This window comes from Chiloscyllium plagiosum, chromosome 1 (genome assembly GCF_004010195.1).
Source record: "Chiloscyllium plagiosum isolate BGI_BamShark_2017 chromosome 1, ASM401019v2, whole genome shotgun sequence".
NCBI classification, from domain to species: domain Eukaryota; kingdom Metazoa; phylum Chordata; class Chondrichthyes; order Orectolobiformes; family Hemiscylliidae; genus Chiloscyllium; species Chiloscyllium plagiosum.
In genome coordinates, this window is record NC_057710.1 from 56,252,369 (window position 1) to 56,274,388 (window position 22,020).

The following is a 22,020-nucleotide window of genomic DNA, read 5'->3' on the forward strand; positions in this document are numbered from 1 at the left end:
CCCCAGAGGGCAGTGGAGGCCACTCTCTGGATTCATTTAAGAAGGAGCTCTCAAAGATAGTGGAATCAAGGGTTATGGAGGTAAGGCAGGAACAGGATACTGATTAGGAATGATCAGCCATGATTATATTGAATGGCGGTGCAGGCTCGAAGGGCTGAATGGCCTACTCCTGCACCTATTGTCTATTGTCTATTGTCTATTGTCTAATTGTGATGAGCCAGATGCTTGAGGGGGATGTGTTTAATAGTAGTGAACTCAGTGGAACAACCACCTGAAATCGTTGTCAGGAGACCTGCACCATTTCTGGATTCAAGCCTTGAATGAGTATAGGTGGCATGTTCAGCTGCAGCTTCTCTGGTTGGAGAGAGCAGGAAATTGGTCAGCTTCCAAATGGAAAGGGCTGATGTGTGGAGCTTGGTTGATACTAGTCAGGATGTCAATCTCATAAGTTAAGAGGGAGGGTGAATGGGGGATAACAGTTGAAGCACTGATTGACTAATTTCTTCTTTGCTCCGGGAAATGTCTCTTATGCAGCAGTCAGCATTGGTTTTTCAAGCTCAGCAAGCTCCAGAAAAATCTTCTTTACCCACAGAGAAACTAAACTGTGAGATTACAGTGAAAGGTTGAGACAAAAGCACAGATGACACAGAAATGAACAAAAGGATATGGTGGTCAGCCTGCGTGAAGTAGACTGGGAGCAGGTTCTTATGGAGCGTGCACATTGACAGTGGCCTGACAAAAGGCACCAAAAGGCATATATCTATACTGTAATTTCACTGTAATACACACACAGAGGTTAATATATCTTACGGCATATCTACCAATATTTATGCACTGTTAGGCACCAAACATTAATAAGGGCCTTTGGAAAATTTAAATTAAAATAAAAAGCGTGGAGGTGGCTGCTTAAAAGGTTCAGTTCCGTGGGACTTGATACCACTTAGAATAAAAACCAAAAGGCCCTACTGTCGTCATATCCAAAACAATCCCCATGGCCACTCATGCCCCCATGTCAAGGGATGTCCCTCCAGCCAAACCTATGGGTCCCCATTACTGCCCCCACATGCCAATGTAGCCCCTACCCTCATGCAAACAACCTCATGTCTCCTCATGCCCCCATGCCAGGTATTGGCACTTGGATGCCCATTTATCCACTGTACACCATGTAGAAGCAATTAACCCTATACTGGCAATAAGATATATCAAAAAAGGCTTTAAAAAATAACAATCACTGAAAATATTGCAGAATGTTTACAAAAAAAGGCCCCTTTCAACTAAAGTGCAAATAAAAGTGTTAATCATCTGAACTTTTTAATGTTTCAATAGCTGACATTACAGGGGTTTGAAACCTCTTAACCTTATGCTAAAACAATGCTAAAGTGATAGAAGGGATTAAACAGCGAGATACAATAAAGCAATAAAGCTGGATATCAGGTATTTCAACAAAGTCATGGTTGAGCACTCAGCCAAGAAACCATAATGAGGCTTGGAATGGCAGCAGCCACCTCTTTCTCCAGGACAGCTAGGCATGAGTAATAAATACTTGCTTTGTCAGTACTTTTTTTACCTTCTTTCTTATCACACATTTCGGATATATATTCCAGAGGTCAAACATTGTAAGTGAAAAGAAGATATTCTGACCTCTGTGTCAAAACATTGTAAATTCAAGCCCCACCTCTAAAACCATAACCCAGATTCAAGTTTCAGTGCAGTACTAAGATCATATTTCCCAGTCTTTAGGATAAGTGTTGTGTATATATACATTTGTTGTGTATATATAAATTTGATAACTCATTTTTTAGAAATATAATATTAACTTTTAGAAAGTACCTTGTAAATGTAGAATAAATAGAAACATCTGATGCAGAAACTGATAAACAAACCCGAAGTGACTCCAATTAAAACAGATCTGGGGTAATTACAGTTTAAAAGGGTAATCTGTATTTATTCCATAAGGTTAGATTTGCAGGGAAAAAAGTGGAAACAATAGTGGACTCATCTTGAAATCCAGTAGTTCTACAGGAATACTCAGGAGGATCATTCTTTGGATGAGTGCCAATCTGGTCAACCTATCATAATGTGGGATACCTGCTCCTGGTTGTGTTGTATCTCACCTCCTCACTGCATCAGGTATCGTAACCTCATCTTAGAATCATAGAATCCCTACAGTGTGGAAGCAGGCCATTTGGCCCATCGGGTCCATACCGACCCTCCGAAGAGCATCCCACTCAGAATGAACCCCCTATCCCTTCCATGTAACCCTGCATTTCCCATAGCTAATCCGCTTAATCTGCAAATCTTTGGACTATGGGAGGAAACCGGAGCACTTGGAGGAAACCCACACAGACACAGGGAGAATATGTAAACTCCATACAGACAGTCGCCTGAAGGTTGAATCAAACCTGGCTCCCTGACAGTCCTAACCACTGAGCCACCGTGCCACCCCACATTGTGAAGGCTTACCACCTGTTCCATACTGGTCCTGGTCAAAGTATCTTTGCTCTGCAGGAATTTATCAAAGTGTCCTGAGCCAAGTTTTAATGGGCTTGCCAACAACCATCTTTGTATGGACTAAGCATTTTGGAATCCTTTTGAATTTGAATGACTTGTTATTGCATTTTGCAGTGAGTAATACAGTAAAATACAGTGAAAAAGCTTCAACTGTTGCCACAAACTAGTGCCATTTTGCAAAGTTTAAGAATAAAAAGAGTAAAATGATATAACTGAAAGAGAATCTTTCTTCATTTTCTGTACATGTGTCCTGTGGGTTGGTAATAGGGCCCTGTCAGAGCTATCCAGGTACATATGATAACATCCTGCACCTGTAGAAATTAGGCAATATTCTCGCAGCTTGACTGGCCACATAGAGGGAGAATGGCTTGAAGAGGTGGGCTCCAGAGACTATTACATCAGTCAAATCCAGGATACATGAATGTGTGGAGGACTGCAAAATACCTTAGAGGTCCCAAGTTAGTCCTCAATATGACCTGCTCGTAAAAACAACTAAGGACAACTGCATAATTGAGGGTGACCAGGAATGGACTGCCACCTGCTCCTTTTGAGTGCAACTCCTCAACCAGCAGCTGGTGTAGGTTTGACATGATGGTTCAGGATTCTTCGGCATTGAGCTTCTGTCATCTACAGAAAGCTGCGGTCTATAGTCGTAAACATGGTTCCATACCAGAGCTATCCACCTCCTGAGTTGATCATGAGATTCTCCCTCTGGATGCTGGGTGGCAACTGGTGGTGGTGACTATGTTTTTGTTGGTCCTGCTGTTTTCTGTGCCTATTTCTTCAGATTAACAACTCCACCAGAAGAAGCACTACTGCCTCCCAGCGCCAGGGACCCGGGTTCGATTCCAGCCTTGGGTGACTGAGGTCTGTGTGGAGTTTGCACATTTTCCCCGTGTCTGCGTGGGTTTCCTCTGGGTGCTCCGGTTTCCTCCCACAATCCAAAGATGTGCAGGCCAGGTGAATTGGCCATACTAAATTGACCATAGTGTTAGGTGCATTAGTCAGGGGTAAATGTGGGGAATGGGTCTGGGTGGGTTACTCTTCGGAGGGTTGGAGTGGACTTTTTGGGCCAGTTTTCACACTGTAAGGAATCTTTAAAAAAAATCTTTCAAAAAACAGCTGGATTTACCTCCCCCTTTCTTTCCTAATTTGAACCAGATCCGGGAGAAAAGTAGAATATAAACAAGTGTTGTAAACAACACATATGACTTCTGACATCCTTCACACTGAAGCTGAATGTTATTCTCTCACAAACAGTAGTACGTATTCAGCACAATAAATCAATATAATGGCTTATAAAGAATTCAGAGTGATATGTCCTTCCCTCATTGTGGCCCAACAGAATTCCCATATTTCCTTACCATTAGTTAGCCATCAGGACTAATTCAATTTCAAACCACCCCTCCAAAATCCTTACGAGGTTCCAGCAGGTTTCATGTTGTCTTTGAAGATGTGGCAGCATTGCAGTTCTTGTTGCCAAGAGGGCCTTTTCTACTGAGTCTTGTTAATGTCAGAGATCACAAGGTGGCAAACAGTGGGCATAATATAATGGTAATAATTAGATCTTGAGGCCCTTCCAGAATGAGATGCTCTAAGGAATGTTGTCTTAGATAATGATTGCCCCATAGAGATTTCCACATTCCAACAACATCCCCTTGGCAGTTACTCCTCCAGTTTGGAGACATAGTTTTTCCACGTTGAAATCTTACTGTGCAGCAGATTTGAAGATCAGCATGGTGAGCTTCTAACTTTGAGCTTGTGTCAGTAATGTGCAAGTTCATGAATTATCCCAATTCATCATGCACCTTATCGTCTTACAATCCCAGTGGCCCCAATGATGACTCACTCTCCTCCTGTTTTGGTCGAATCCATTTACGTCACTATATTGTGCCAGTTTTACCTCGGGATCCCATGGCTCTCGTGGTTCCTGTGTCATTGCTGTCCCTGAATTCTTCCTACATCAAAGTCAGAGAAACCATGAAATGACTGAAGAATCTCTTCTCACTTTACAGTCAGGCATTACTCTCTGATACAATGCCAGGTCCTACCCACCTATTTACATTTGTCCCCTGTTATTATGACCATTCTCTCAGCAATCAAACACAATGAGTACAATCAAATAAAATTTGGCTCTGCACACATTCAATGATGCCATGGACTAACCTTTGAAAAGCCCCTGGACTGTGGATGTTCCACCTCTCAGACTAACTTTACTGGAGACACCAGCTGACTGCAACCTGGCTCCCCAGATTGAGTTTGTATTTGCATCTTGATTGCCCCACTTGCCAAGCCTGGATTGCTTTTAGCTTTCCGAATTTCCAATCCATGAACTGTAACAGCGGAGAAGCCCATACTTGCTTTGGACAAACCACCTGATAGATTATGGCCAAATTCCTACCTGCTGGCAATCTGGAGCCCACCTTCTTCCCAATATACATTCCTCCTTTAGGAGTTCCACACATTGCTATGCACTTTGAGCATGAGCAGTGTGTTTGCTACATGAGCTGCTGCCACATGCTGCACCTCTGACACTGCCTCAGATGTGTATCATAGAGTGATAAGTTCCCCTACTCTCTGGCTGTCACATTTGTGCTTCACTGTTGCAAGTTCCCTGCCTTTCCCACTGCAAAGTGTTTACCTCCAAGCCAGAGAATGCTCCTGTGTGCAAACATTATCTCTGAGAGAACCATTGCTGCCTGACCCTGCCTGATGGCAAGCTAGTGAGCTTCAGAGGCTATTGAATTACTGTTGCCCAGTTGCACGGACAGAGAGAGACACCACTGACTTGCTACACTTGCATCTAAAGTGAAAATTAGGTCAGCACAGCTGTAAACTCACCTGAACTCAATGCAAAGCATTCAACTCGATGGATACCTACTTGGTTTTCTTAGTCGGCTTTGGAAGTATAAAATTTATCAACTGAGAAGTTGGTTGTAAAGGGAAAGCTAATACAGCATGTTGTATAAATGAGGAGATGTACATAAATGCAAGTAGGCTTTTCATCACCTGATGATGAGAACCTGAACTTGCCATCTAAGGAAAGAGGACTTCATTGTGACAGTTTTAGCCAAAAGAACTTGAGTATTAGACTTTCACTTGATGAAATCATCATGCTCATCATTATTCTCACCACCTCAGGGTGGGGAAAGTTGAGCCCATAAATGTGAGCCAGACATATCCCTTCAGCAACAAATATAAAAATGGATCACTCAATGCACAAAATGCAGATGGGAGCTTGTGCTCAGTTTGGAGTCAGAACTCATGAAGGTAAAGGAACCTGAATGATTTGCCAAGCTTGGAGTGAGATGAAGAACATTAACTCTTACAGTGATAATAAACAGTTATCCTGGTGGAGGCAGAAAGAGAGGGGGACTATTTGGAACTGAAAAACAGTATGTGAGACTAAGAGCAGTACAGGATCAGAGAGACAGGAAGCACTGAGATTGTTCCTGATTTTGTTTGGTAAGTGACTGCATGAATGCAGTGAAGTCCAACCTTAAGCTGAAACATCCACAGTCAATTGGTTTTGAAAAATAGTTTCAGGAGTGTTTATTGGAAAGATTCATATGAAATTTCACACCTGAGAAGGTAACTGGAACACTGAGGAGAAGTTAAAGTGAATTCTAAAGAGTTGGAGCATACTTCGTTTGAACTCCAAACAGGAAAGTGAATAAATATTTAAGATCTCTCTACCCTTCTTATTTGTTTTCACTTTTATCTTTTTATACAGCGAAAGTTGTTTTGCTACAAAGGTGAAATCCTGTGGCATAATTTCTTCCAGTTAATCACTAAGTATTTAAATTTCTCTTTAAAAGTTAATGGTCTCCATCAGGGTTATAAAAAAAGCATTAATGTGATACCCTGAGGATCCACTAAGATGGGTATAAAATATTGCACAGTATGACCTGATGAAATACAAACAAGCTTTTTGTAGTGTTTCAGCTATCATCTCTCAATCAACATTAAATCAACTGCTCATTTCCTGCATTGCTATTTCATTGTGGAACCTTGCAACCACACATCTTTAGATTATTGCAGATCCAACACTTCAAAGAGTTAAATAATTGGCTATGGAGCACTGATGGATGACGTGAAGTCATGAAAGGTTACAGGACATCAAGTTTTTAAAGTTAAATATTATGTTTTTGGTTTTATATTGAATTGTCCTATGTATAAACTCTCACGTCTTCGTTACTTTACCTAAATTTTCGTAACATACGTTTGGTCCTTCAATGTATAGTCAACTATGGCCCTCAGCTCTTTGACTTCATGAACAAGTAACCATGAATATTGTACATATGCTTTGAACTAGCCTGTACCAAATGCCTCACCTATATTTACACTGAGGGGCATCTATCACACAAATGTCATTAGGTATGTGAATTTCAAAGAGACATTCACATACCTAATTCTGACAGGCAACCTAGTGTGACAATTAATTTTGAGAATTCATCGCTTGATGCTTCATCTAAATCATAGTTAAAGATGATGTTGAGTTAAGCCCAACAAGGATGCCTGCAGGACTCCATGGATTATTGGAACCCATGCAGAGCTCCTTCCATTAATTAATTGCCTTAGCTTTCAAACATACAACCAGTTCATTATTCACTGAAATTATAGGTTGACAGCTTACTTAATAGCTTTCTGCATGGTCAGTTATCAAAGGCTTCTGGAAATTGAAATACAAAATTCTGGGCAATTCTCCAGTTTTGTCACCTCTTCAAAAATGCAAGTAATTTAGTGAGACAGGAACTCCCTTTCTAAATGAAAACTTGTTTAAATTCTCTAACTGTTTCTCTTTCCAATTGGTTAAACCGTGCTTCCTTTCCAACAGCAAATCTACAAATCGACATCAAACTAACCAGTTTACAATCCAAGTGAATGATATATTTCTATTCTTAAATATTGGTATAATCTGGATCTCCCAACAGCCCAAGGGTACAAATCCAGCACCTGGAGTAATTATGAAATATACAAGGTATTGTTTTGTGTAAAACATCCCTAATTTCTTCTAATACTTTGCAATCCAATTTGTTTTAAGAGCCCTAATTCTAGCTAGAACATTAATTCATATTAAATTCCAATGAAACAGCTTTAGCAGCTCATTTGCCTGTTAACATTGGCAATTTTGCATCACCTTTAGTTATGAAAATTGGTATGTGATTCATTTAATGATTTCATCATGTCTTGGTGCAGAACCTTTCAGTGCCATAAGAGTCAACGGGATGACTTTGTTACATGGCACAGATCAGGCAGATAGTGGCCATCAGTGACAAGCACAATCAAATTATTCTTCATCATTCTCTATACCAATACATGATCTCTCTCCCTCGTCTTGATGAAGGTTCTCATGAATATAATTATGTTTTCAGCAATTTTTATTTGTCTTCTTATGCAGTCTATCCTACAGCTTCTGTATAGGGTCCAAGAGTAGAAGGACGGTCAAGGAGAAAAATGTAAATGTTTAACAGCAGTCTCCATATAAGTGGATCAGCATGAACAGAACTTGTGACAACACATCATTTATACTTTAACCAAATGGGAACCATTATATTACAATTCAAGAAAACAATGGACTCTTTAGAAGGAGCCTGTAAGTTAAAGTGGGTATTGTTAGTAAGCTATTGGATTGGAGGAAACTCAGCCTTTTGAGAACTTGGTTACTTGGTTCTGCTGCTGTTCATGGAGAAATAATGCAAGTATTAGTAAACAAGGCATTAGTCATATATTTAATACAAGCATGGTCTGGAGACTGGAGTAAATAATACTCCTTGCTACAGCTGGAGAGAAATCCTAAACGAAGAACTGCAGCAGCAGACCATCCCTCCTTTGACAGAACTTGCCAATCCCATGGCCTCTTCCATTTAAAAGTACAAGAGTAGGAGACACATGGGAACACGACTGCAATCCTGATTTGGAATAGTATCGCCTTTCCTTCACTGTCACTGAGTCAAATTTCACCACCACTTTTTCCACAGATGTTAGGGAGTGGCAGTGAATGATGGCCTAGCTAAAGCTCTCACAGCACACGAACAAATAGAAAGAAGTTGTGAGCCACACTATGGCAGCAAGTCTCAGATCTATGTGAGCCACCCTAGAGAAGCACAAGGCACTAGGCACTGTTTGCAGAAGGGTGAGCATGTTATTCTCGTTGTACAGGAACATATCCCCTTCTATTTGAATTTTTGTTGCAGCTGCAGTTCCTCGGTGGTTTCCTCTTTTTACTTCAGTTTTTCTCCCTTTAGCTGGAATGAAATTAACATGTGGAGCAGACAAACTAACAGCAGATTTGAACATTGTGAATATACACAATAGGGATAGTAAATGCCAGTTCTCATAAATAGAGCAGTTACAAGAATAGGTCTGCCTGTTGTGATTTTCATTACCAGAATTCCCATTAGATTTTAGAAGATTGTCCAACCACAAGTGGTTTAAAAATTGTTTAAAAAGCCAAAACAAATACTGTAAAATATAAACAGCATGTTCCAGTCAAACATTTCAGGCTTTGAAATGAGAGCAGGTGATTATCCTTTTCAATAACATTCTGGTTGCCTCCTGCCTTACACCGAGTGTCGGAGTGACTAAGGCTATGCTGATTAGTATGAAAAGGACTTTGAGAAACTTCATAACATCAGCTGACGTCTGTTGTAATAAATTAATCTGATGCTTGGCATGTTTCTAGAAGAAATGCTCTTTTCCTAACTCACCATCTTTTCAAAAATCTGCTCTAATTACGTCTATAAAATAAATTCTACCTGAATATTCCAGCTACATCTATTAAACAGAGTCATAATGATAACGTTTATTACCTGGTCCAGAAATCGTTGGTTTTGGTTGTGATGGCTAATGTCAGACAAGTACAATAAGCTAATTTGCGAAGCTGACTTCCATCTGTTCTTAGCTAGGGTGATAAATATGACACTTACATACAGGCCTGACATCCCATATCCTGTCCTACAAATGTGTTTCCTGTTGGCTGATCAATTTGGTGTGCTCTATCTCTAGCTGGATTGTGTGCACATCTGGAATAAATCATGAGCCTGTCTCCATGGTTATTCTGAGCACTATTGCAATTGATCTTGATTACACAAAGAAACCAAAACAAGATCTGTCCCCATTCAAAACACAAACATAGGAAAGCAAAAAGGGCTAGCTTTTGGAAAACCAAAGAAATTTTGAATTTTCGATGGTTCAGTGTCACTGAATTAAGTCAATCCCAAAATATAAACGTCTCTGACTTATAACTATTTGGCATGAAAATGAAGATGGGCTGGAAGTGAATACCATAACTATTTCATCAGTAATGTCAGCAGACCATAACAGCATAAGCTATGGGATCAAAATTCAACCATTTGGCCCATTGTATCTGCTCTGCCAATTGATCCCTGCTGATATGTTTCAACGAGAATATCAATCTTAAGTTTCCAAAAATTAAACATAATTCTATACATTCTATTTCTACGATCCAGTGTGAGTAAGGATTTTAAGGCTTGATTTTAACCAGCACCCAGCAGAAACACAGACTTATGGACTTTGGTGGTGGGGGTGTTGTGTAAGAGAATTAAGGGAAGTTGCCGTTTATTCATGCAGGGTCACCCCAATCAGGTGACTTGACAGAAGGCTCCCTACATTTTACACAATGTTACAATGTGCCATCTTTCATTGAAGCTCCAATCTCAGTGCTAGAAGCTGCTCTATGTTTTGTGCATAGTCCCTAGTCAGGCCCTCAAGATGATCTCAATTTGAGTAAAACCACTTGAGAATCAAATTTTCACAGAGGATCCACATAACTTTGGTCAAAGTGGGTCGGAAACTTTGCAGAAAAGATGTAAATCCCATCGACATTCCGCCAGTTATAGTGGACAATTGGGAGAAAGCCTACAGGAATTCTAAGCGCCAGTGGTGTTTATAGAGCTTTTCACAAGTGTGTCACACCCATGGAGCAGTCATTTAAAATCATACTGGTCTGATCATTTAGATAAATGTATTCTTAATGATGAGCATGTTAAGTATCTAGAAAGAATGGTGGTACTGAAGAACTGAAACATCCTTTTTTTGGTCGCATGAACATCACTCAGCTTCATGCTAACTTCTGTTTTGCAATATTTTGGACCATCTTTTTCATGCCTCACTCATTAATTGGAAGCTGCTGTGATATAATTCAGCAAGTTATAATAACTCTGTATATGCTCATTGTATTGGAAGATGAAGAGGTAAGTTGTGCATATTTTCATCTTTGCCCGTCATTCCCACTTCCTTCATGTCTTCAGAAAATATTGCCTAACATGTCAAAGTAAATGCCTGCTTGCACTGCATCAGCAAGGCAATCATAGAATTGGGCAATCTCCAGTAGGTAAAGCCGAAGCCATATTTTATAGCAAGGTCACCACTGCTTTGAATGATTCCAGAGCCCCTGAAGCAATCATAAGAATTTAAGCCAAATTAGTTCAAAAGAAAGAATCATTGTAGTTTCTGATTATCTGTTGGGAAACGAACAGACTTTTTCATCAAAAGTACAATTTTGTAAATTACCTTTATGCATGAATTAATTACAAAAAAAAACTTCTGTTCTTCCTAAAGCTACTATTCATGATGGTAATCACCTCCAAGTATTGTAATATCAATATGTCTCTGCCTCAAAGTCTGAGTTCCTTCCTGACACCATTGTGAGTGTCCCTACAGCCCTTGGACTGCAAACTGCATTCTCCAGGACAATAGCTGCTGGTCTACACTGCAATGCCGACATCGTAAGAATGACTTTTAAAGAATGGAAAATTTCCAATATGTGCTTTCAATCACTTAACTTGGATTTCTCAACTTCAAATGGACTGGAAAATCAGTCGTCTTAGGAACAGATAGTAACCAGCAAGATTATCAAAATAAAACATACATATAAGTGCACCTGATATATGATTGACTCAATTACAAATACGATTCCCTGATTGTAGCTACAAAATAAGACTACTTAAATACCAAACAGGAGAAGAAGCATGCAACAAAGAGAGATAAGTACTGCAGACCTGGCACATGGCATCATCGAAGCAGAAGAGACTCCACAAATATATTAAGTGAGTGCAATGAGATTCAACAGTACACAGTCTCACAAAACCAAAAACAGAGCAATTGAACAGCACAATCCCCATCTATAATCATTGCAAAATAGAAGGCTGAAGCATTTGCAACCATCTTTGTCCCGAAGCTCCAAGATGGTGATCCATCACAGGATCTTCCTGAGCTTTACAGCTCCACAGGTGCCACTCTTCAGCCAGTTTTATTCACTCCACATGATATCAAGAAATGGCTGAGAGCACTTGATTCGGCAAAAGGCTACGGCGATCACAAAATACTGAAGATGTGTGCAACAGAATTAGTGCTGTTCCCAGCCACCTTGTTCCAGCACAACTACAAAATGGGGGCACAAAGAGAATGTGCTAGAGTTTCAATGAAGGGTGACTATACTCAAAACAGTAACTCTGCATCTTCAACTAAGATGTTGCCAGACCAGCTGAGTTTCTCCATCTCTTTCTGTTTGTGGTACAGATTTCCAGCACTCTCAGTTGCTTGTTTTTAAAAAACTGGGACTTATTTGAAAATGTGGAAATTGTCCACATACATTCCACTGACAAAAAAACAAGATAAATCCAAACTGGCTGACTACTGCTCCATCAGGCTATTCTAAATTATTAGCACATTTATGCAAGGTGTCACTGCAGTGCTAATATCCAGTGCTTGCACAGCAATTTTTTAGGGCCACTCAGTGCTTATGTCATTGCAGCCTTGGTCTAATGGAAAAAGAGATAAACTCAAGAAATAAGATTGGAGTGACTGCCTATGACACCAAGGCAGCATTTACTGCATAGGATAGCAAGAAGCCCTAGCAGTGTTGAAGTCATTGAGAATCAAAAGAAAACTCTCCACTGGCTGGAGTCAGAATCATGTCACGCATATAAGTTGATTGTGGTTGTTTGAGGCTGATCATCCTAATCCCAGGACATCACTATCCCAGGAGTTCCTCAGGATAATGTTCTTGACCCAACAATCTTCATCAACGACCATCCCTCCATCATAAGGTCAGAATTGGAGATATTCACTGATGTTTGCACAATGCTCATCACTACTCTTGACTCTTCTTGTGTCAAAGTGGCACAGGACTTGGACAACATTCAGACTTGGCCCAGTAAATAGCAAGTAATATTTGCACCAAATAAATGCCAGGTCATGACCAGTTCCAGCAAAAGGCAATCTAACTTTCTCCTCAAACATTTAATGACATAACCATTGCTGAATTTGTCACTATAGAACATAGAACATAGAAGAAGATATTCCCTATATGTATTAGTGCTACAGGTCACATCCTAAGAATTCAGTGGTCGTACCAGTGCCTCCACATCCTTCCTATAGTATGGCGACCAAAACTGCACACTATCCTTGAGCAGAAACTGAACTTGATATTCCCTATATGTATTAGTGCTACAGGTCACATCCTAAGAATTCAGTGGTAAGTAATGCACCAAATACTGCCCACCATCATAAGGCACAATTCAGGAATATGATGAAATTCTCTCTATGTATCCAGATGAGTGCAGCTCCAACAATACTGAAGAAGATGAGGTGAGAGGTGGAAAGTTTAAGGGGGATACACTCGGTAAGTACTTCACATAGAGGGTGATGGGTATTTGGAACGCATTGCCAGCAGAGGTGGTAGAGGCAGGCACGGTAGATTCATTTAAGATGCATCTGGACAAATGCATGACTAGGTGGGGAGTAGAGGGATACAGATGCTTAGGAATTGACCGACAGGTTTAAACAGTACATTTGAATCAGCTCAGGCTTAGAAGGCCAAATGGCCTGTTCCTGGGCTGTAAATTTTGTTTGTTCTTTAAGATCATCAGCATTCAGGACAAGTATTGTACTCCAACATTCACTGCCTCTAGCACCGGCAGCACTCAGCAGCAGCGGTGTGTATGATTACATGGTGCGCTGCAGTAACTAACCGTGGCTCCTTCAACAGCGCTTTTCAAACCTGAGACATTGATCATCTCACATGATAAGGGCAGCAGCTACATGGGAACACCACCACCGGTAAGGTCCCCTCCAAGTCAAATACCATTCCAACTTGAAAATATCACAAGTAATATTTTCAACACGCTATCATTGTTACTGAAAAACCTGAAATGCTTTTTTTCTAATATCTCTACATCCCAGTGTGTGCAGCTGTTAAAGAAGGCAGGAGAAAGTCAGGACTGCAGATGCTGGAGATCAGAATCAAAAAGTGCAGCGTTGGAAAAGCACAGCCAGTCAGGCAGCCTCCGAGGAGCAGGAGAATCAACATTTCAGGCATAAACCCTTCATCAGGATTGCTGCGGGGGTCCCCAAGGGGGCTGAGAGAAAAATGGGAGTGGGGATAGAGCTGAGAGGAATGTAGCTTGGAAGGCAATAGGTAGATGAAGGTGGGGGGTGATGGTGATAGGTTGGAGCGGAGGCTGGAGCGGATAGATGGGAAGGAAGATGGACAAGGAGAACACTTCAAGAGGGCAGTGCCGAGTTGGAAGGTTGGATCTGGGATAAGATGGGAGGAGGGGAGTTGAGGAAACTGGTGAAATTGACACTGATGTCCTGTGGTTGGAGGGTACCAAGGCGGAAGGTGAAGTGTTCCTCCTCCAGGCGTTGGTTGGCTAGAATTTGGCAGAGGAGGAGGCCCAGAATTTGCATGTCCTTGGCGATTTGGGAGGGTGAGTTAAAGTGGTCGGCCATAGGGCTATGGGGTTGATTAGTGCATGCGTCCCAGAGATGTTCCTTGAGTCGTTCCACAAGTTGGTGCCCTGCCTCTCCAGTGTAGAGAAGACCACATCGAGAGCAACAGACACAGTAGATGAGGTGTTTGGAGGTGCAGGAAAATCTCTGCCAGATGTGGAAGGATCCTTTGGGCCCTTGGATGGAGGTGAGGAGGGAGATGTGGCCACAGGTTTTGCACCTCTTGTGGTGGCAAGGGAAGGTGCTGGGAGAGGAGAGTGAGTTGGTGGGGACATGTGACCTACCAAGGGAGTCGCAGAGGGAATGGTCTCTATGGAATGCTGTTAGAGGTGGGGAGGGAAAAATATCTCTGATGGTGGGGTCTGACTGTAGGTGGCAGAAATGGCAGAGGATGATGCATTGTATCCAAAGATTGGTGGGTTGGAAGGTGAGGACCAGGGGTTCTATCCTTGTTGTGGTTGGAGGTGTGGGGTTCAAGAGTGGAGGGGAGGGAAGTAGAGGAGATGCACTGAAGGGCATTGTTGACTATGTGGGAGGGGAAATTGCGGTCCTTGTAATAGGAGGCCATCTGGGATGTTCTGGAGTGGAATTGGCCTTCCTGGGAGCAGATGTGGCAGAAGTAGAGCAATTGAGAGTAAGGGATAGTATTTTTACAGGACGGAGTGTGAGTGGAGGTGTAGTCCAGGTAGTTATGGGAGTTGGTGGGTTTGAAGTAGATGTCCATGTTGAGTCGGTCACCGGAAATGGAGAATGAGAGGTCCAGGAAGGGGAGGGAGGTGTCCAAGATGGTCCAGGTGAACCTGAGATTGACTTGGAAGGTGTTTGTGAAGTTGATGAACTGTTCAACCTCCCCGTGGGAGCACAATGTGTGCCAATACAGTCATCAATGTAGCCGAGGAAAAGGTGGGAAATGGTGCCCAGTGTAGCAGCAAAAGATGGACCTGACGAAGAGGCAGGCATAGCTGGGACCCATGAAGGTGCCCATGGCTACCCCTTTGGTCTGGAGGAAGTGGGGGGATTTGATGGAGATGTTGTTGAGGGTAACGGTCAGTTCAGCCAATCCAATGAGTGTGTTGGTGGAGGGATATAACCTTACTGCGAAGCCTCTTTCAAGGATACTTACCTTGAAGAAGTTCTCCTCGTCCCTCCACAAGGATCGCAGTGAGTCTCTCGCCCACTGCATCCCCCAGGCCGTCTTCACTGCCCTGAAGCTCTTCAGCCACGTCCTGAAGTAGACTCGCTACCACATCTCCTTCCTCAGTGCTGTCTACAGAACCAACCGATCCCGCATGGACTCCAGACTACATTCAGACCATCATAGTTTGGAGGAGAAAGTGAGGGCTGCAGATCCTGGAGATCAGAGCTGAAAATGTGTTGCTGGAAAAGCGCAGCAGGTCAGGCAGCATCCAAGGAACAGGAGAATCGACGTTTCGGGCATAAGCCTGAAGAAGGGTTTATGCCCGAAACGTCGATTCTCCTGTTCCTTGGATGCTGCCTGACCTGCTGCGCTTTTCCAGCAACACATTTTCATCATAGTTTGGACCTAACCAGGACAACCACGACCTACTGCAAATCTATAGCCTCCAGAAACAGTCCTCTCTCCAGATCCTCCGCTCCACGATCGCAGCCATGCGCCGCTACCTATTCTCTCTGCAGTCAGCCCTGCCCCAGCCACACTCTCCCAGACCTGCAAAGGACGTCTACTACTCTTCATCCTTAGAAGAATCCCCTTATTGAACAAACACTTTTCTTCCAGCTTATCGGACATCGAGGAATGTAAGTAGACCAAACTTACACATACTTACCTCCAAGCTTAGGATTCCTCGATCGTTCCAGAACCTTGTCCCTGCCTCTGCAACTGCTCGGACACCAGTAGCCATGAGGCCACTACAACCACAACCACCGCGACAAATGATGATGCCACTTCTGCCCCCGCCGCCCCACGCCAACGCTGATGAGACCGCCTTCACGATCAACACCAGGACCACGCCTCTATGATCGCCACCAAAACAACTACTTCCGCGATTGCCGCCAGAACCACTACTGCCAAAACCATCACGAAGACAACCTGTTACAGCACTTCCTCCCTCATAGTTGCTGCTGCCTTAGCAACTTCTGTCCCCACCAACGCCACTCACTGGAACATTGATAACGAACACACTACCACTGCCAAAGACATTGTGAATGTCATAAGGAATGTCACTTCCACTTCCACGGATGCCATCAAAAGCACAACTTCAGCATAGCCCCTGCCACCACCACCCCCCCCCCCCCCCCACACACACCACAGACCCCCAGTATGCATCTCTTCCTTTGGTGGTGTCACCCATGATACCATGACCGCACCTACTCCAGAGAGAGTCTCCGCCCCCACTCCCACCTCCAGCTCTATATCAGGTCCTACCATGGACAATTGGATGAACAATCAGTCCTCAGTAAAGGCCTCATCTTCATCCCACTATGCTCTCATATCAACAAATTCAACACATGTCACAATGTCGAACTTTTCTTCCGCCGCTTCCGCCTCTGTGCTTACTTTTTCTGTCAGGACTTCTGCCCACCCTTCGAGGACCCCTTCACCTGCCTCCAACATACTCCATCCACTTGGAGACTCCGTGCTGGGCTGTTACCTGCCCTCCATCGCTTCATCTCCAACTGCTGCGATGGCATTGACTGCTTCAACCTGCCCACATCTCTCACCCACTCCAACCTCACACTCTCGCAATGTGCAGCCCTCCACTAGTTCCGCTCCAACCCCAACCTCACCATCAAACCACTGGACAAGGGTGGGGGGGTGCATTGGTAGTTTGGTACACAGATCTCTACACCGCTGAAGCCAGGTGCCAACTCATGGACACCTCCTCCTACTGCCCCCTCACCATGACTTCATCTTCCATCACCAAACTACCATCTCGTAGACCATGCACAATCTCATCATCTCATGGGAATCTTCCATCCACGGCCTCTAACTTCATAGTTCCACAGCCCTGCATCACCTGGTTCTACCTCTTACCCAAAATTCACAAACCTGACTGCCCCGATTAACCCTGCTTCTACCCCACTGAACGTATCTCCTCATACCTCGACAGCATCCTATTACCCTTGGTCCAGGAACTCTCCACATACTGTCGGGACACCACCTACCCCCACGAAATCCTCCTCCATGACTGTCGTTTCCCTGGCCCCCAATGCCTCATCTTCACCATGCACATCTAGGCCCTATACACGTCCATCCGCCATGACAAAGGCATCCAAGTTCTCCACTTCTTCTCTCCCCCTGATCCAACCAGTACCCCTTCACCAACACACTCACTTGATTGGCTGAACTATTCCTCACCCTCAACAACTTCTCATTCAAGTCCTTCCACTTCTTCCAGACTAAAGGGGTAGTCATCCTCTGCAGTTATACTGGCACCATTCTCCACCTTTTTCTCTGTTACATTGATGACTGAATTGGTGCCACCTTGTGCGAAAGATGATGCATTCTATCCAGAGACTGGTATGGTGGAAGGTATGGATAGGGGGATTCTATCCCTCTTGTGGTTGGAGGGATGGGGCTCAAGGACAGAGGTATGGGAAGTGGAGGAGATGTGCTGGAGGGCATTGTTTATCACATAGGAGGGGAAATTATGGTCCTTGGGACCATTCTCTTGGACTGTCCCATCTGTCCATCTTCAATGCCACCTATTCAGCCACCCTCCACTCCAACCTATCACCATCACTGCCCACCTTCATCCACCTATCGCCTTCCAAGCTAACTTCCCCACAGCCCCACCCCCCTCCTATTTATCTCTCAGCCCCCTTGCTCCCCCACCCCACCCCCACATTCCTAATGAAGGTCTTATGCCCAAAATATCTAGTCTCCTGCTCCTCGGATGCTACCTAACTGGCTATGCTTTTCTAGCATCATTCTTTTTGACTGTTGAAGAAGGCAGCTCACCACTTCCTTCCCCAGGGTAATTAGGCATGGGCAATAAATGTTGACCTAGCTCGTGAAATCTACATCTCTTTCGCAAAAAATAAAATTAAAGATCAACTGATGCTGGTCTTCCAGTGATGTTCACAAATATTAAAAATTTAAAATATAATACAATGATTTAATATTTATTCATTCATAAAAGGTTATCCGCATCAGTGGCTGGGCCAGTATTTATTACACATCCCTAAATACCTTTGATTTGAGTTACATAGTCGGCTATTTTAGAAGACAGGTAATAAAAAAAACATACTGCTGTGGATCTCGAGTCACATGTAGCGTAGTCATATGAGGGGCTGGCAATAAATCCGGAATTGCCAGCAAAGCGCGCGTCCTACAAGAATAAAAAAGAGGGCAGTTGATGGAAAGTAAGGATGGCAGATTTCCTTCCCTAAAGAACCTTAGTGAACCAGATGGGTTTTATGACAATCAATAATAATTAGATTGTTGCCATTAGCCTTGTGTTTTGTATTTCAATTTTTATTAAGTTCAACATTTAATGTCTGCTATTGGGATTCAAGCCAATGTAGCCAGAATCCTTAGTCTGAGGAGCTGAATTACCAGTCTGCTGAATGATTTGATATTCCTGCGTTGCCCACTGATACCAATGCATGCTGCTGGTACATGTGTTCTGTTCAGAGACCAAAACATCACTAATGCTTTCCAGAAAACATAAGAGCATAAGATATAACAGCAGAAGGCCATTCAGCCCATCAAGTTTGCTCCACCATTCGATCATGAATGATATGTTTCTCAACCCTATTTCCCTGCCTTTGATCCCCTTGCTCATCAAGAATCTATCTATCTCTGTCTTAAATACATTAAATGACTTCAGCAGCATTGAGTTCCACAAATGCATCACTGTCTGCCTTAAAATATTCCTCTTCATTTCAGTTCTAAAGGGTCATTCCTTCATTCTGAGGTTTATCCTCAATTCCTAGTTTCTCCAACTAGTGAAAACATCATCCTCAAGTCTACCTTGTCCAGGCCTCTCAGTATTCTGTAAGTTTCAATCAGATCCCCCTTCATCCTTTTAAACTCCATCAAGTACAGACCCAGAGTTCCCAACTGCTCCTCATATGACAAGCCCTTCATTTTGGGATCATTCTTGTAAACCTCCTCTGGTCAGGAGACGCACATCAGGATAAGGAGCATCTGTGGGACTTGGAGGAAGGAAGTGAGTGTACTTCATCCAAGTTTATAGATGGCACAAAAATAAGTGGAAAAGCAAGTTGTGAGAGGGTTACAAACAATTTACAGATAGTTAGATTTAAAAAAGAGGCCAAACATTTGACAAATGGATATAGTGTGGGAGAATGTGATGTTCATTTTGGAAGGGAGAACAAAAGAACAGATTATTAATTGAATGGAAAAAAAATCTGGAGGAAAGTCATAACACAAAGGAACTTGGGGGTAGCTGTGCACAAAACAGAAAGCTATCAGGTAAGTGTAGTGGGTAATCAGGAAGACGAATGGAACATTGGTCCATGTTTCAAGGAAGTTGGAGTATAAGAGTAGGTTCTGGTGAGGCTACCTCTGTACTAATATGAGCCCTTATTAAAGAAAGATATAGTTTTACTGGGGGCAGTTCAGAGAAGGTGCACCAGGATAATTAGCTGAAAATGTGTTGCTGGAACTCACTGGAGTTTAGAAGAATAAGGTGATACCATTGAAACATTTAGGATTCTCAAGGGGCTTGACAGGGTAAATGCTGAGAGGATGTTTTCCCTCATGAGAGAGTCTAAGACCAGAGGGCATAGTCTCAGAATAAAGAGGCACCATTTTGTAACTCAGATGAGAAGGAATTTCTTCTCTCGGAGGGTTGGGAGTCTGAAACTCCTTGCCACAGAGAGTTGTGGAGGGCAGACTCCCTGTGTATATTTAAGGCTGCGATAGAGGGATTCTTGATTAGTAGGGCAAATCAAGAGTTACAGGAAAATGGATGTGAGGAATGTCAAATCAACCACGATGCTGTTGAATGGTGGAGCAGGCTCGAGAGGCCAAACCGCCCACGCCTGTTTCTATTTCGTATGGTCTTATGGTCGAAGATGATCTCATACTCTTGTCCTTCAGGGAATATTCCTATTTAAAGCTCACTGCTCTCCTGTAACTCACAACACGTTAGAACACATTTACTATTTTACATTAACCTTTTCCATGCTCTTACTAACTGAAGCAGTCATTTCATTCAGCCTCTGTACCTTGGTTGCATTTTTTAAAATTAATGTTCCACAAAGCCACAAATTCACCATCAAACATTAACGACTATAAAAGATTGTTTCTTGATATTTCCTTTGTTTTATTGTATGTACTCATATCAAACTTAACAATTCACTGTAAAAATTTGGTGGTAAATAGTGCGTCAATGTTAACTTATAAAGTTATGAATGCTTGGAGGAGCTGTGGTAACTGCACATGACAGCAATACTTTAAGCGTGGGTACTGGTAGAAGTTAGAACTTAATCCTTGTGAATATATATTGTTACCAACTGCATGTTTCAGCAGTTCTGTGCAAGGTTACAAATGTGGAGCACACAGAGGTCTATGCTGAGACTATCAGTTCTCAGTCTAGCTATTGTACAGACCCCAAGATAACAAAATCACTGATCATCAAGGGAAACAAATCATAAGTACATTACATTTACTACATATCCCTAAACTTGTCCAGTGGTCCTGCAGGAAGACAGATAAAGGCCCTACATTCCTTCCTGAAGAAGGGCTTATGCCCGAAACGTCGATTCTCCTGTTCCCTGGATGCTGCCTGACCTGCTGCGCTTCTCCAGCAACACATTTTCAGCTCTGATCTCCAGCATCTGCAGACCTCACTTTCGCCCCTACATTAGAGTGGCCTAGCATGGGTTCTCCATGCCAGTAAGTTCATTTTCATTTCACCAGGAGAAGGGAGAAAAATAAAAAATACATTAACAATGAGAAACATTTTGAGATAAAGCAGATCTTCTTACCCTGTGAAGTTATCATTTTTGTGGTGAAGAAAAGCTGCAACTTGGCAATGCACCAACATTTACGTTTTGTTTTTAAATAAAAGCAGGTCATGGCTTATTTAAAATTTAGTTCCCCTGAAAAAACAATAATAATTCTGTGGCATGTTATCACAACAATTTAACTTTCCTCTCTCTACCCCCATGCAGTTTCTTGTGGCCATTCATCTGCTTTCAGTTTGAAATCGCATTGCCATTTGTTGAACTTGGGCAAATTTAAGCAGTTCAAGACAATAAATGTTTACAATTAAATGAAAGCACGAATATGAAAAAGCCAGTTATTCCTGTCACGGAATAGCTTCAAGTTATTTCATCTATTCAGGAAATGAGACCGATGGCAAAACATAGAGATCAGCTTGGAATCTAAAACCATTATACTGCAATTTATGTTTCCTTCCACCATAATATGTTGGGTCACAGATGGAGAGGAAGCACATGACCATTAGCCAGAAGAATGAATAGATATATATAAGGGTAACTTTTCCTATTGACCATATCTGGGGATCTGCCAATCCGCAGAGGGAAAAAAATGATGGCATCCATTACATTAGGTAAATCTACAGCACTCCATTCAAGGACATTCTGGTACTCACCCAGCTGATGTAACAGCTTGGAGCAAACTTCAGGACCCCAAATTAATGATGTGGGAAGTGGTGTTCCAACCCTCTATTTTCAGTATAATCTTTTAGCATTCCATTGTAGGAGCACATTAAGAAAGGTTGATAATCCAACTCAGATTTCCTATAATACAAAAGGTCACAAACTGAAGATAACTCA

General features: G+C 42.5%; 1 long non-coding RNA gene across 1 annotated transcript in view; it reads right to left on the bottom strand.

The window, feature by feature from the left end:
* The window catches only part of LOC122555425, a 103,816-nt gene extending 94,411 nt beyond the window's left edge, over window positions 1-9,405 (bottom strand). The window contains exon 1 of the long non-coding RNA XR_006313273.1: window positions 9,324-9,405. This is a non-coding gene — a long non-coding RNA (uncharacterized LOC122555425). The remainder of the gene's footprint in view (window positions 1-9,323) is intronic.
* Window positions 9,406-22,020: the final 12,615 nt, after the last annotated feature.